Consider the following 13,872-nt stretch of genomic DNA (forward strand, 5'->3'; position numbering starts at 1 on the left):
CTCCCCTGATTAGCATAAACCTCTGGAAAGGCCCTCTGATTAGCATATTCTGGAAAGCTCTGCCCCAATTAGCATAAATCCATGGAACAAGCCTCTAATTAGCACACTACAGGATGCCCCATCACTAATTAGCATAAACCCACCCTCTAATTAGCATAAACCCAGGAAAGCACCTCTAATCAGCATGCTGCGGATTTTCTGACCCTTATTAGAATAAACCAAAGAGACAAAGCCTGTAATTAGCATCCTGGGGAAGTCCCGCCTCTGATTACCATATAGGTTGAGACACTGCCCCTAATTAGCATACACATGGGGACAGGCCCCCTGTTTCTCAGTGCTCAGGCTGCAGTGCTGTATGCTCAGTCCTGTTTCCTGCATGCTCAGTCCTAGGTGCTCAGTCCTATGTGCTCAGTGCTCACTGCTTAGTTCCAGATGCTCAGTCCTGATTTCTGGGTGCTCAGTCCCAAGTGCTCAGTCCTGGGTGATCAGTGCTCAGTTCCAGATTCTGAATGATCATGTTTGGTACTTGATACTGAGTCCTGGGGTCTCAGTCATGGGTGCTCCATGCTCAGTCTCAGATGGTTGGTACTGGGTGCTCAGTCCAAGATGCTTAGTCTCGATATCTGGGTGTGTGCAGTCTTAGGTACTCAGTCATGGGTGCTTCATGGTCAGTCCTGATTTCTATGTGGTCAGTACCTCAGGTCCTCAGTCCCATGTGCTGATCCTGGGTGCTCAGCCTCAGATTATCAGTCTTGATTTCTGTGTCCTCAATGCTGTGTGCTCAATCATGGGTACTAAGGGCAGGGTGCTCAATCTATAGCTTCAGTACATGTGGACTTCATTTCCTAGGATGCCTTTCTCCATAGCATGAGTACATTCTGGACTCCATTTCCCAGGATGCCTTTCTCCACAGCACCATGACATTTGGACTCCATTTCCCAGGTGTCCTGTGTACTCAGGAGTTTCCGCTTATCTTCAGCATGTGTCCAGGGCCCTCAGCAGGTGTAGGGCCTCAGCAGGTGACCTGAACTTCTGCAGGGTTGTGGTGCCTCAGCAGTGTGAGGGTGGGAGTCAGGGTCAGGATCAGGGGATCAGGGTCAGGGGCTTAGTGTCAGGTTGTTAGGGTTTCTGTTAGGGTTAGAGTTAAGGGTTTAGGTTAGTGTTAGGGTCAGTGGTTAGTATATGGGGTTAGGGTTAGGCTTAAGGGTTATGAGTTTATAGGGATAGGGTCAAGGGTTTAGGATTAGGGGGTTCAGTTAGGGGTATGGTTTAGGGTTAGTGTTAGGGTCACGGGTTTCAGTCAGTGGGTTCTGGTTAGGGTTACAAGTTTTTAGCATTAAGCTGGGGCAGTTTGCGGTTACGGTTTGCGGTTAGATTAGGGTCAGGGTTAGAGTCAGGGTCAGAGTTAGAGTTAGTGTTATTTGTCTTTTCATTGTGGACTTCATCTCCCAGCATGCCTTTCTCTCTACATCCATATTGTACTAGATACTGCATTTCCCATCATGGCTCTTGAGTTGGAAGGAAACTTCCTGTTCCCTCTTTTGAGTATCAGAATGCTTTGGACTCCATTACCCAGGATGCCTTGCTCTGTCTTGGTCATCTATTAAAATGTACCTTTCCCATCATGCTTCTCAGGTCATTTTCCAGGATGCCTTTGATGACACCATCAGTATGGATTGGACTCCATTTCCCAGGATTCCTTTTCAGTACATTAGAATGGTTCTAGAAACGACATTTCCCATCATGCCTCTTCAATGAATTCCTAGGATCCCTCTCCTTAGAGCTTTGGTAGGTGTTAGGCTCCATTTCCCAGAATGCCTTTCTTTGTGTTGTCTGTCTATTATAAACTATATTTCCCATCATGATACTCGGGTCACATTCAAGGATGCCTTTCTGTATTGGGTCGCTATGGTTTAGACTCCATTTCCCAGAATGCCTTTCTCTACAGCTTCATTTGGACTTCAATTCACAGGATGCCATCCTCTATAGCATGAGTCCATTCTTGAAGTCATTTCCCAGGATGCCTTTCTCCATATCACCACTATGATGGACTTCATTTCTCAGGATTCCTTTCTCCCCAGTATCATGACATATTGGACTCCATTTCCCAGGTGTCCTGTGTCCCCAGGAGTTTCCCCTTTTCTTCAGCATGTGTCCAGGGTCCTCAGCAGGTGTAGGACGTCAGCAGGTGCTCATGACTTCCTGCAGGCTTGTTGTGTTCTCAGCAGTGTGATGGTGGGGGTCATGGTCAGGGGTCAGGGTCGGGGGTTAGATTTATCGATAAGGGTTTTGGGCTTTGGGTTTTGTTAGGGTTACAGGTTTTTAGGGTTAGGATAGGTCAGGGTTATGGGTTTTTCTTGTTACTGTCCTGGGTATAGGCTCCATACATTATGTTAGGTTCAAGGATTAGGGTTAGTTTTTGGATCAGGGGTAATGATCAGTGGATTCTGCTTAGGGTTCAAGAATACAGGTTTTTAGGGTTAGTGTTGGAGGAATTTGTGGTTATGGTTTTGGTTAGGGTTAGGAATAGTGGTAAGATTTAGGGTTAGTTTTTAGATGCAGGGTTAGTGCTTAGATTTAGGGTTATGGTAGATCATGTTTGTGGTTAGATTTAGGGTTAGGATTAGGGTTATGGTTAGATTTAATGTTAGTGGTTTGCTTTAGGTGCATCCTTTGCCCTCAGGAGGTATCTCAGGCCCTCTGCAGTTGTCCTGTGTCCTCACCAGATGTCTCCATGGTCACTCCAGGTGTCCTGTGTCCTTAGCTGGTGTCCTGTATCCTGTGCTTTTGTGTCATAGGGAAACTTCCTGTTCTCTCTGTATACCAACTGTATGCTTTGGACTCCATTTCCCAGGATGCCTTTCTCTACATTGTCTATTATAAGCTATATTTCCCATCGTGCAACTAGAATAAATTTCCAGGATGCCTTTAAGTATAGCGTCAGTGTTTTGGACTTTATTTCCCAGGATGGCTTCCTGTATTGTGTCTCTACATTTTAGACTACATTTCCCAATATGCCTTTCACTACATCATCATTTGGACTTCATTTCCCAGGATGACTTTCTCTACAGCATCATTACATTCTGGACATCATTTCCCAGGATGCCTTTCTCTAGAGCATCACTACATTTCAGACTCCATATGTCATGATGCCTTCCTCTGGAACATCAGTACATTATTTACTTCATTTCTCAGGACGCCTCTCTGTAGCACCACTATATTTTGGACTTCATGTTCCAGGATCCCTACTCCATAACACAACTACATAATGGACTTCATTTCCCAGCATGCCTTTCTCTATATCATCACTACATTTGAACTCCATTAACCATGATGCCTTTCTTGACAGCATCACTACATTCTGGATCTCATTTCTCTATTGGATCATTTGTACTACATTTCCCATGATGCCTTTCTCTACACCATCACTATGATGGACTTCATTTCCCAGGATGCCTTTCTCCATAGCATTACTACGATGGACTTCATTTCCCAGGATGACTTTCTGTATAGCATCTCTACAGTTGGACTTCATTTCACAGGTAGCCTTTCTCCACAGCACCATGGCATATTGGACTCCATTTCCCAGATGTCCTGTGTCCTCAGGAGTTTCCCCTTTTCTTCAGCAGGTGTCCAGTTCCTTCAGCAGGTGACCCTGACCTTTCTGCACTTTTGTTGTGCCTCAGCAGTGTGAGGGTGGTGGTCAGGGTCCGGGAGTCAGAGTCAAGGGGTTTGGGTTAGGGTTAATGTTTATGGGTTTTTCGGTTAGGTTTATGGTTAGGGTTACAGGATTTTCGGTTTTGTTAGGTTAGGGTTACAGGAATTTAGCATTATGGTCCTGGGTGTAGAGTCAAGGCATTAGGGAAAGGTTAAGGTTTATGGTTAGTGTTAGGGTCAGAGGTTATGATCAGGGGGTTCTGGTAAGGATTAAGGATTATTGGGGTTTAGTGTTAGGGTAAGGGGAGTTTGTGTTTAGGGTTAGGGTTAGTTCTTAGATTTAGGGTTAGTGATTAGGGTTATGGTTAGTGGATAGTGTTTAGATTTAGGGTTAGTGGTTAGATTTAGGATTAGGGTTAGTTCTTAGATTTAGGGTTAGTGAATAGGGTTATGGTTAGTGGTTATTGTTTAGATTTTGTGTTATTATTTAGATTGAGGGTTAGGGTTAGTATTAATGCTTAGTTTTTTGATTTAGGGTTTGGTTAGTTTTAGTTCTTAGATTTTTTCGTTAGTGGTTACAGTTATGGTTAGTGGTTAGTGGTTAGATTTAGGGTTAGTATTTAAATTTACGGTTAGGGTTAATTTTAGTGGTTAGTGGTTAGATTAGGGTTATCGTTAGGGTTAGTTCTTACATTTAGGGTTAGATGCTAGGTTTATAATTTGTGGTTAGTAGTTAGCTTGGGGTTAAGGTTATGGTTAGTGGTTTGATTTAGGGTCAGTGGTTAGATTTAGGTTTATGGGTTAGGGTTAGGGTTAGGGCTAGGGGTTAGATATAGGATTAGTGTTATTGTTAGGGTTAGATTTAGGGTTATTGGTTTGCTTTAGTTGCATCCTTTGCCCTCAGAAGTTATCTCAGATCCTCTACAGGTGACCTGTACCCTCACCAGATGACTCCATGATCTCTGCAGGTGTCCTGTGCCCTTTGCTGGTGTCCTGTGTCCTATGCTTTCATGTCATAGTGAAACTTCCTCTTTTTTCTTTATACCATCAGTAGGCTTTGGACTCCATTTCCCAGGATGCTTTTCTCTGTAGTAGTAGTAGTCCATTAAAAACTACATTTCCCTCCATGCTTCTTGGGGCAGAAGAAAACTGTCTGTTCCCTCTTTATACCATGAGTATGTTTTGGACTCCATTTTCCAGAATTCCATTCTCTCTATTGTCTATTATAAGCTACATGTCCTATCGTGGGACTCAGGTAATTTCCCAGAATGCCTTTTCTTATAGTGTCAATGTTTTGGACTTCATTTCCAAGGATGCCTTTATGTATTGTGTCTCTACATTTTATACTCCATTTCCCAGGATGCCTTTCACTACATCATCATTTGGACTTCATTTCCTAGGATGCCTTTCTCTATAGTATCACTTTATATTGACTTCATTTCCCAGGATGCCATTCTGTACAGTATCACTACATTATGAACAACATTTCCCAGGATGTCTTTTTAAGGAACATCACTACATGTTGGACTGCAATTCCTAGCATTCGTTTCTGTATAGCATCAATACATTTTTGTCTTCATTTCCCATGAAGCCTTTCTGTACTGCATCACTTCGTGGGACTGCATTTCCCAGCATGGCGTTCTCTAACGCATCATTTGAGCTTCATTTCCCAGGATGACTTCCTCTATACTATCACTGCCTTCTGGACCTCATTTCCCATGATGCCTTTCTCTACAGCATCAGTACATATTAAACTTCATTTCCCAGAATGCCTTTCTCTAGAACATCAGTACATATGAAACTTCATTTCCCAGGATGTCATTCTCTATAGTATCCATCCATTCTGGACTTCATTTCCCAGGATGCCTTTCTCTACAGCATCAGTACATTATGGACACCATTTCCCAGAATGCCCTTCTCTGTAACATCAGTACATTCTGGAATTCCTTTTCCAGGATTCCTTTCTCTATATTTTCATTAAAGATGGACTTCATTTCCCAGCATGCCTTTCTTCTCAGCATCACTACATTTGGACTTCATTTCCCTGGATGCCTTTCTCCACAGCACTATGACATGTTGGACTCCATTTCCCAGGTGTCCTGTGTCCCCAGGAGTTTTCCCTTTTCTTCAGCAGGTGCCCAGGGCCCTCAGCAGGTGTAGGGCCTCAGCAGGTGACCTGGCGTTCTGCAGGTTTTTGGTGCCTCAGCACTGTGAGGGTGAGGATCAGGGTCAGTTTGTCAGGGTTAGATTGTTAAGGTTAGAGTTAAGAGTTAGGGTTAGTGTTAGGGTCAGGGGGTTAGGGTTAAGGATTTGTATTAGGGTCAGGGGTTACTCTCATTGGGTTCTGGTTACATAGTTCTTTAGTTAAGGTATGGGGAGTTTGTGGTTAGGGTTAAGGTTAGCTTTAGAGTTAGTGTTTCTTTATGGTTAGAGTTATGGTTAGTGGTTAGGGTTAGTGCTTAGACTTTGGGTTGCCCTTTGACCTCAGCATGTGTCCCTGACCCTTATCAGGTGTCCTGTGTCCTCTGCTTTTGGGTCAGAAAGGAACTTCCTGTTCCCTCTGTATACAATGAGTATGTGTTAAACTCCATTTCTCATGATGCCTTTCCCTGTGTTGGTCATCCATTCCAAACTACATTTCCCATCATGCCTCTCTGGTTATATCCTAGGATGCCTTCCCTTACAACATCACTAAATGTTGGACTCTATTTCCTAGGAGGCTTTTCCCTGTATTGTCCATTTATTCCAAACTACATTTCCCATCATGCCTGTCTGCTTATATCCTAGGATGCCTTTCCTTTTGGCATCACTAAGAGTTGGACTCCATTTCCCAGGAGGCTTTTCCCTCTATTCACCATTTATTCCAAACTACATTTCCCATCATGCCTCTCTCGTCTTATCCTAGGATGCCTTTACTTTTGGCATAACTAAGTGTTGGACTCCATTTCCCAGGAGGCTTTTCCCTCTAGTCTCCATTTATTCCAAACTACATTTCCCATCATGCCTATTGGGACAGAAGGAAACTTCCAGTTTCCTCTTTATAGGATCAGTATACTTTGGATTCCACTTCCCAGGATGCCTTTCTGTGTCTTGTAATGTACTCCAGACTGCTTATCCATCAGGACATTTCCTAGGATGCCATTCTTTACTGCTTCCCTAGATGTTAGACTCCATTTCCAGGATTCCTTCCTGTACAGCATCAGCAGGTTTTAACTTCATTTCCCGGGATGCCTTTCGCTGTGTTGGTCATCCACTCCAAACTACATTTCCCATCATGCCTCTCTGCTCATATCCTAGGATGCCTTTCCATATGGCATCACTAAGTGTTGGTCTCCATTTCCCAGGAGTCTTTTCCCTGTATTGTCCATTTATTCCAAACTACATTTCCCATCGTGCCTCTCTTGTCATATCCTCAGATGCCTTTCCTTAAGTCATCACTATGTGTTAGACTCCATTCCCCGGAGGCTTTTCCCTCTATTCACCATTTATTCTAAACTACATTTCCCATCATGCCTCTTGGGACTGAAGGAAACTTCCTGTTTCCTCTTTATAATATCAGTATACTTTGGACTCCACTTCCCAGGATGCCTTTCTGTGTCTTGTTAGTGTGCTCCAAAGTACTTTCCCATCATGGCTCTCGGGACATTTCCTAGGATCCCATTCTTTACTTCTTCACTAGGTGTTGGACTCGATTTCCAGGATGCCTTCCTGTACAGCATCAGCAGGTTTTGAACTTCATTTCCCAGGATGCCCTTCGCTGTGTTGGTCATCCATTCCAAACTACATTTCCCATCATGCCTCTCTGCTTATATCCTAGAATGCTTTCCTTATGGCATCACTAAGTATTGGTCTCCATTTCCCAGGAGGCTTTTCCCTGTATTCCCCATTTATTCCATACTACATTTCCCATCATGCCTGTCTGCTCATATCCTAGAATGCCTTTTCTTTTGGCATCACTAAGTGTTGGAATCCATTTCCCAGGCGGATTTTCCCTCTATTCCCCATTTATTCCAAACTACATTTCCCATCATGCCTATTGGGACAGAAGGAAACTTCCTGTTTCCTCTTTATAGGATCAGTATGCTTTGGACTCCACTTCCCAGGATACCTTTCTGTGTCTTCTTAGTGTGTTTCAAAGGGCTTTTCCATCACGGCTCTGGGGACATTTCCTAGGATGCCATTCTTTACTGCTTCACTAGGTTTTGGACTTGATTTCCTGGATGCCTTTCTCTATGACATCAGCACGTTTTGAACTTCATTTCCCAGGATGCCTTTCTCTGCAGCATCAGTAGATTCAGGAAATCCTCTTCCAGGATGCTTTTCTCTATAGCATCTTTACAGATGGACCTCATTTCCCAGGTTTAGGGTTAAGGTTAGGGTTAGGGTTATATTTAGAGTTAGGTTAGTGTTAGTGTTAGGTTAGGTTTTGGGTTAGGGTTAGTGAAAGATTTACAACAAGCCCCCATGGTCAGGCGTGTCTGCCTATGCCTGGCGGATACTTCCGCCTAGCTAGGTCCAGGTCCAGATAGCCATTTCCAGGTCAGGGCATCTCACGGGACCAAGATCTATGACGTCCCACTAGCCACGTAAGCCCGCAACGTGGCCATGTGATCTACACGCTTGCGTGTAGTAATGACACTGATCTGTCCATGCCCAGCCTTTAAAGTCAGGCGCCATGTTCCCGGTTCTCTTCTTCTCCACACACGTGTTTCCCACAGTCCTGCTCACTCTCTGTCCCTTTAATAAAACTCTTGTTAGCGGATTCTGTCGTGTTTCGTGGCATTTCCTTGCAGGGTAAGCACACAACGCAGCCGAAAAACTAACATTTTTGGTGCCGTGCCAAGTGGGCGCTTCCGGGCACCCGGCGCCTGGCGCCTGGAAACCCGTAAGCCGGGGACTGCAACACTCTGCTCCCTACGCGACAGACCGCTCTCCATTTCGCCTGACTGCAAAAATTCCATTCAACACCACTTTCTCCGATTGGTGAGTCCCCCCATTTTTCGGCCATCGTAAACGGTTTCCTGAATCTGTGAGACCGACCGTTGATCGTCCGGCGCCTCACCAGTATTCTTGAGACCGGGGGAACCCCCGGCCACGGTCTTCATTGGCTACGGTCAGCCCCTATCGCAGGCCTCAGATTTCTAGCCCTCTCCCACATCTGCAGCCTGAGATATTTCTCGCATTGGGACCACCGCTGTTGGGTGCGTCCTGGGGGCCACGTGGGGCCAACATGTTCATCCGGCTTGACGAAGCGGCAGACGCTGTCCGGGTTCCCGGGGAATCCTTTCCTCATGTGGCGAGGGCCCCTGTTTCTGTGGCTGACGAGCTAAGGAACAGCTTGTGCCCAGTATCCGTCCTTGGCCTTGGGGACGCCTGGGGCCTTGGCTCCGGATCACGTTTGTTTTTTTTCTTTTTTATTTTTTCTGCCTCTCTGCTGCAGACATGGGAAACAAGGCTTCCAACCCTGTTAGTCCTTCCTCTCTGTTAGGCTGTCTTGTTGAACCTTTAAAACCTCTCAGTTTAATGCCTTACATAAAGATTCCTAAGCTAACTCGTCTATGTTCTAAAAAATGGCCAAAGTATTCTTTATAAAACAACAAAAAATGGCCGCTGAGCGGCTCCTTAGATCCCGATATTTTACAGGAGTTATCTAATTACTGTCAGCGCTCAGGCAGATGGAAAGAGTTGCCCTACGTTATAGCATTTTTCTTTCTCAGTGCTAAACCGTCTCTTCTGGATTCCTTCTCTCCTGCTCATATGCTCCTGTCTATGCCTGAACCAGAGGATTCTCTGACTCCGGAATCTCTGAACATAAGGATATGGGAAGAAACAATGCCCATCTCTCAATTTCAGAACATAGAATATATGCAGTAGTCCCATGTTGAGTAAACTTGTTGAATGTGATTCAAGTTTACAAACAATTGGTTTTTCAGGTTCATTAAGAATAGATCAACCTATAGGGACACATGCAGGCAGAATGCTGTACACATAATAAATAAATCTTAAAAAATAAAAAAAAAATAAAGGGACTTGTGTCCCTCTAAAAAAAAAGAATAGATCAACAAATACACCACAGAAAAGCCCTATGGGTAATAGGACTGTCTGTGTACATGCTTCTGTTTGTCCTGGTTAACTTTGAACATGTAGCATGACTCACAGTATAGGAAAATTTATCAATGGAATAAGTGAGGTAAATGTCCAAATTCTCCCACTTCTCTTCAAATATATGAAAAACCTCAGAGAAATATGATGCCATAAATATGAGCCAGGTCATAAAGGTCCTTACCATGACAGGCATGTTCAAATATGCAAAGCCATCCTTAATGCAGGGGAACAACATGAGTGTAAGCAACATGCTAAAATGATAAGATCTCAGTTCTCTATATATTTAGACCAATTGTAAAATTAATTCATGCAGATATAAAGACTCAACAATGTAATGAATGTGGTAAAGCTTTTAAATTTTTCAATTATTCTTGCAGGCATGAAAGAAGTCATACTAGAGAGAAATCACATGAATATACTGAGAGTGGTAAAGCTTTTGCATGTAGTCTTCCTCAAAGGCATGAAAAAACATATACTGGAGAGAAATCCTATGAATATAATCAATGTGGTAAAACATTTACACAATACAGTCATCTTCAAAGGCATGAAACTACACATACTGTTAAACAACCTTATGGATATAATCAACGTGCAAAAGACTTTGCTCACTGGAAAGTTCTTCAATTACATAGAATAACACATCCGGGAGAGAAACCCTATGAATGTAATCAATGTGATAAAACCTTTACACAGCCCAGTCATCTTAAAGTACATAAAAGAACACATACTGGAGAGAAACACTATGAATGTAATCAGTGTCGTAAAGCCTTTGCACGACATAGTGCTCTTCAATTGCATGAAAGAACACATACTGGAGAAAAACCTTATGAATGTAAACAATGTGGTAAAGCTTTTGTACAGTCCAGTCATCTTCAAGTACATAAAAGAACACATACTGGAGAGAAACCCTATGAATGTAATCAATGTGGTAAAGCCTTTACACAGCCCCACAATCTTCAAGTACATAAAAGAATACATACTGGAGAGAAACCCTATGAATGTCATCAGTGTGGGAAGGCCTTTGCTTGTAATAGTGTTCTTCGATTGCATGAAAGAACACATACTGGAGAGAAACCATATGAATGTAATCAGTGTGGTAAAGCCTTTGCTCAAAACAATACTCTTCAAAGACATGAAAGAACACATACTGGAGAGAAACCCTATGAATGTAAACAATGTGGTAAAACTTTTGCACAGTCCAGTCATCTTCAAGTACATAAAAGAAAACATACTGGAGAGAAACCCTATTAATGTAATCAGTGTGGTAAAGCCTATGTTCGTCACAATGCTCTTCAATTGCATGAAAGAACGCATATAGGAGAAAAGCCCTATGAATAAAAACAATGTGGTAAAGCTTTTGCATGTTATAGTGATCTTCAAAGGCATAAAAGAACACCTACTGGAGAGAAACCCTATGAATTTAATCAATGTGATAGAGCCTTTTGCTCAGCCCCATAATATTCAAGTACTTAGAAGAACACATACAGGAGAGATGCCCTATGAATGTAATCAGTGTGGTAAAGCCTTTGCTCAAAACACTTTTCTTCAAAGGCATGAAAGAACACATACTGGAGAGAAACCTTATGAATGTAATCAGTGTGGGAAAGCCTTTGTTCATCATAGTGCTCTTCAATTGCATGAAAGAATTCATAACTGAGGGAAACCCTATGAATATAAACAGTGTGGTAATGCCTTTGCACAACACAGAGCAACCCTGTAACTGTAAAACTTTTAGTGTGTAATTGGTATCTTTAAGCCTTTGAATATAACATTAGACTTTGAGGATCTGAAAAGAACTCATATCAAAGGAAATCTGAATATATATGAATTGGTATGATCTTCATCCAACATACTTATATTCAATTACACAAGATTAATTATTTTGGAAAAAAATTAAAATGTGTCAATAATATGTTCAAGCATTATAATATCTCTTTTTATTTTGTTTACACCTGTCAAATAATATGGACAAAAGAGGGATTAGGGATTCAGCTCAGTGGTAGAGTGCTTGCCTAGCAGGCACAAGTCCCTGGGTTCAATCCTCAGCTCTAAAAAAAATATGGACAAAAGACCTATAAAGTTAAATGATAATGTAACTCTTTTAGATTTCATACTTCTCTTCAAATACATGAAATAATGAATTCTGGTGTAAATTTTCACAGATGTGTATCATTCCTTTTCTGTTGCTTTGATAATAGACCATATCTAAGTGAACTTAGAAAAGGTTTTAATTTGGCCCTTGGTTCCAGAGCAGTACAAGTACCCCATAAAAGGGGCATGGAAACAAGTGTCACACATGGCAGCTAAAGCAGGCAGCTAAGAATTCACATTCTTGCCCTGCAGTATAAAGCAGAAAATGTAAATTAGAAATGGTGTGCAGATATAAATGCTCAGGCCAACCCTCACGACTGAATTCTTCCAGCATGGTATCATTTTCTAAATCTTCTCAAATGATGTCACAGACTGAAAATGAGAGATTACTCCAACTTCAAGACTGCATGCTTGTTTTCTGTTAAATGGACTAAGTCATTATGGAGAAAATTTCTGTAATCATTTAGATGCTTCAAAACCCATATTACCAGAATTATAATATAAAAAATATTCATGATTAAAAATTAGCTTAAATATTTGTTTTTATTTTAATTATACTATATGTGAGTGTCTTCCTCTGGGTACATGTATGTGCATTTTCGTTCCCGAGAAGGTTAGACTGTTGGAGCTTCTTGTTGCAAGAATTACTGGAAGTCATCCAAAACCAGATCTTGGTCCAGGGAATGAACATGTGTTAAAGTCTTGGCCATGTTGCTATCCCTGTCAATATTTTAAAGCTTTTTATATCATCTTGATGTCAGGAAATAGATAGGTACTCATATGAAAGAAAACCCCATTTATGTAAACAATTTGGTTAAGATTTTAGACATCATAGTGGTTTTCAATTTCAAGGAAAAAACCTTGTTTTAAGTTTTTTTATTGTAGATTTGAAGTAAATAAATTACTAACCAGGTTCACCAAAGACTGATGTGAAGATCCCATTGTGACTTCTATTTTGCAACATGTGAGAAAGATATTAAAGTGTGGGATATGTGTGGAAAATTTATTTAGTAAAGTTTATTTTGTGGTCCTTATATTTTTTCTGTGGTGTTTGTTCATCTTCTTTTGCACTTTCACTTATTCAGAGGTGTGGCTTCTATTTTGCAACATGTGAGAAAGATATTGAAGTGTGGGATATGTGTGGCAAATTCAATTAGTAAAGTTTATTTTGTGGTCCTTATATTCCTTCTGTGGCATTTGTTCATCTTCTTTTGCACTTTCAGTAATTCAGAGGTATTTATCTGCTGCCTTGTATAGAATGTGATGGCTATCATCTAAGAGGTTCATTTTTATTTAACTCTCAGGCAGTATGTGATCACACTTTCAAGTAAGGGTTTCTGTGAAAGGGTGATGTATTTTTGTTCATGGTTGTTTTTTTATTATTTAATATTCATGGTTGTATTTTCAATATTTAATATTCACAAATGTGCTTGAAATGTTTGTTATCTAGCCTGGCTTGAATGTCAGTAATTAGCCAGGGATGCATTAGAATTCATGATCCTTGTGTGTCAGTCTCTTGAGTACAATTCTAAAGGGTAGATGATGTACTATCTATGACTGTTGTTTTGTCGTAACTGTAGGGGAATGGGGTTGACTAAAGAAACCCACTCTGACCCTGGAGCCCAGAACTACGAAAAGATGGCTCAGATATGGCCAGTGAAAGAAACACTGTTTGGTTCAAATTGGAGCCATCTCTGCCCCTGGTGAACTGACTTTTGAAACCAACCAATCACAGAGCAGGACAGTAGAATTTTTGCACTAGGGCTCAGGACCAGGGAAAGAAACACAGCCTATGTTTGGAACCTGAGCCAGAAAAATGAACCAAAGAAATAGGCCCTGACTCTGAATCTAGTGCCAAAATAACATGCTTGGTCCCTAGAATCAGAGTCAGTAAAAGAAATGAGCCCTGATCTTAGAGCTAGCGTCAAAAAGCCAAGAAAGGCCAGTGGAAAAAAATACAGTTTGGCCCTGAAATCAGGGCCATCTCTGTCCCTAGCGCACATAACTGGCCAATCCCTG

General features: G+C 41.8%; 1 pseudogene; it reads left to right on the forward strand.

The window, feature by feature from the left end:
- Positions 1 to 3,478: 3,478 nt before the first annotated feature.
- Positions 3,479 to 11,419, forward strand: LOC128121184 (zinc finger protein 709-like; annotated as a pseudogene).
- Positions 11,420 to 13,872: the final 2,453 nt, after the last annotated feature.

The sequence above is a fragment of the Peromyscus californicus genome, unplaced genomic scaffold (genome assembly GCF_007827085.1).
Source record: "Peromyscus californicus insignis strain IS unplaced genomic scaffold, ASM782708v3 Scaffold_33__1_contigs__length_539039, whole genome shotgun sequence".
Taxonomy (NCBI): domain Eukaryota; kingdom Metazoa; phylum Chordata; class Mammalia; order Rodentia; family Cricetidae; genus Peromyscus; species Peromyscus californicus.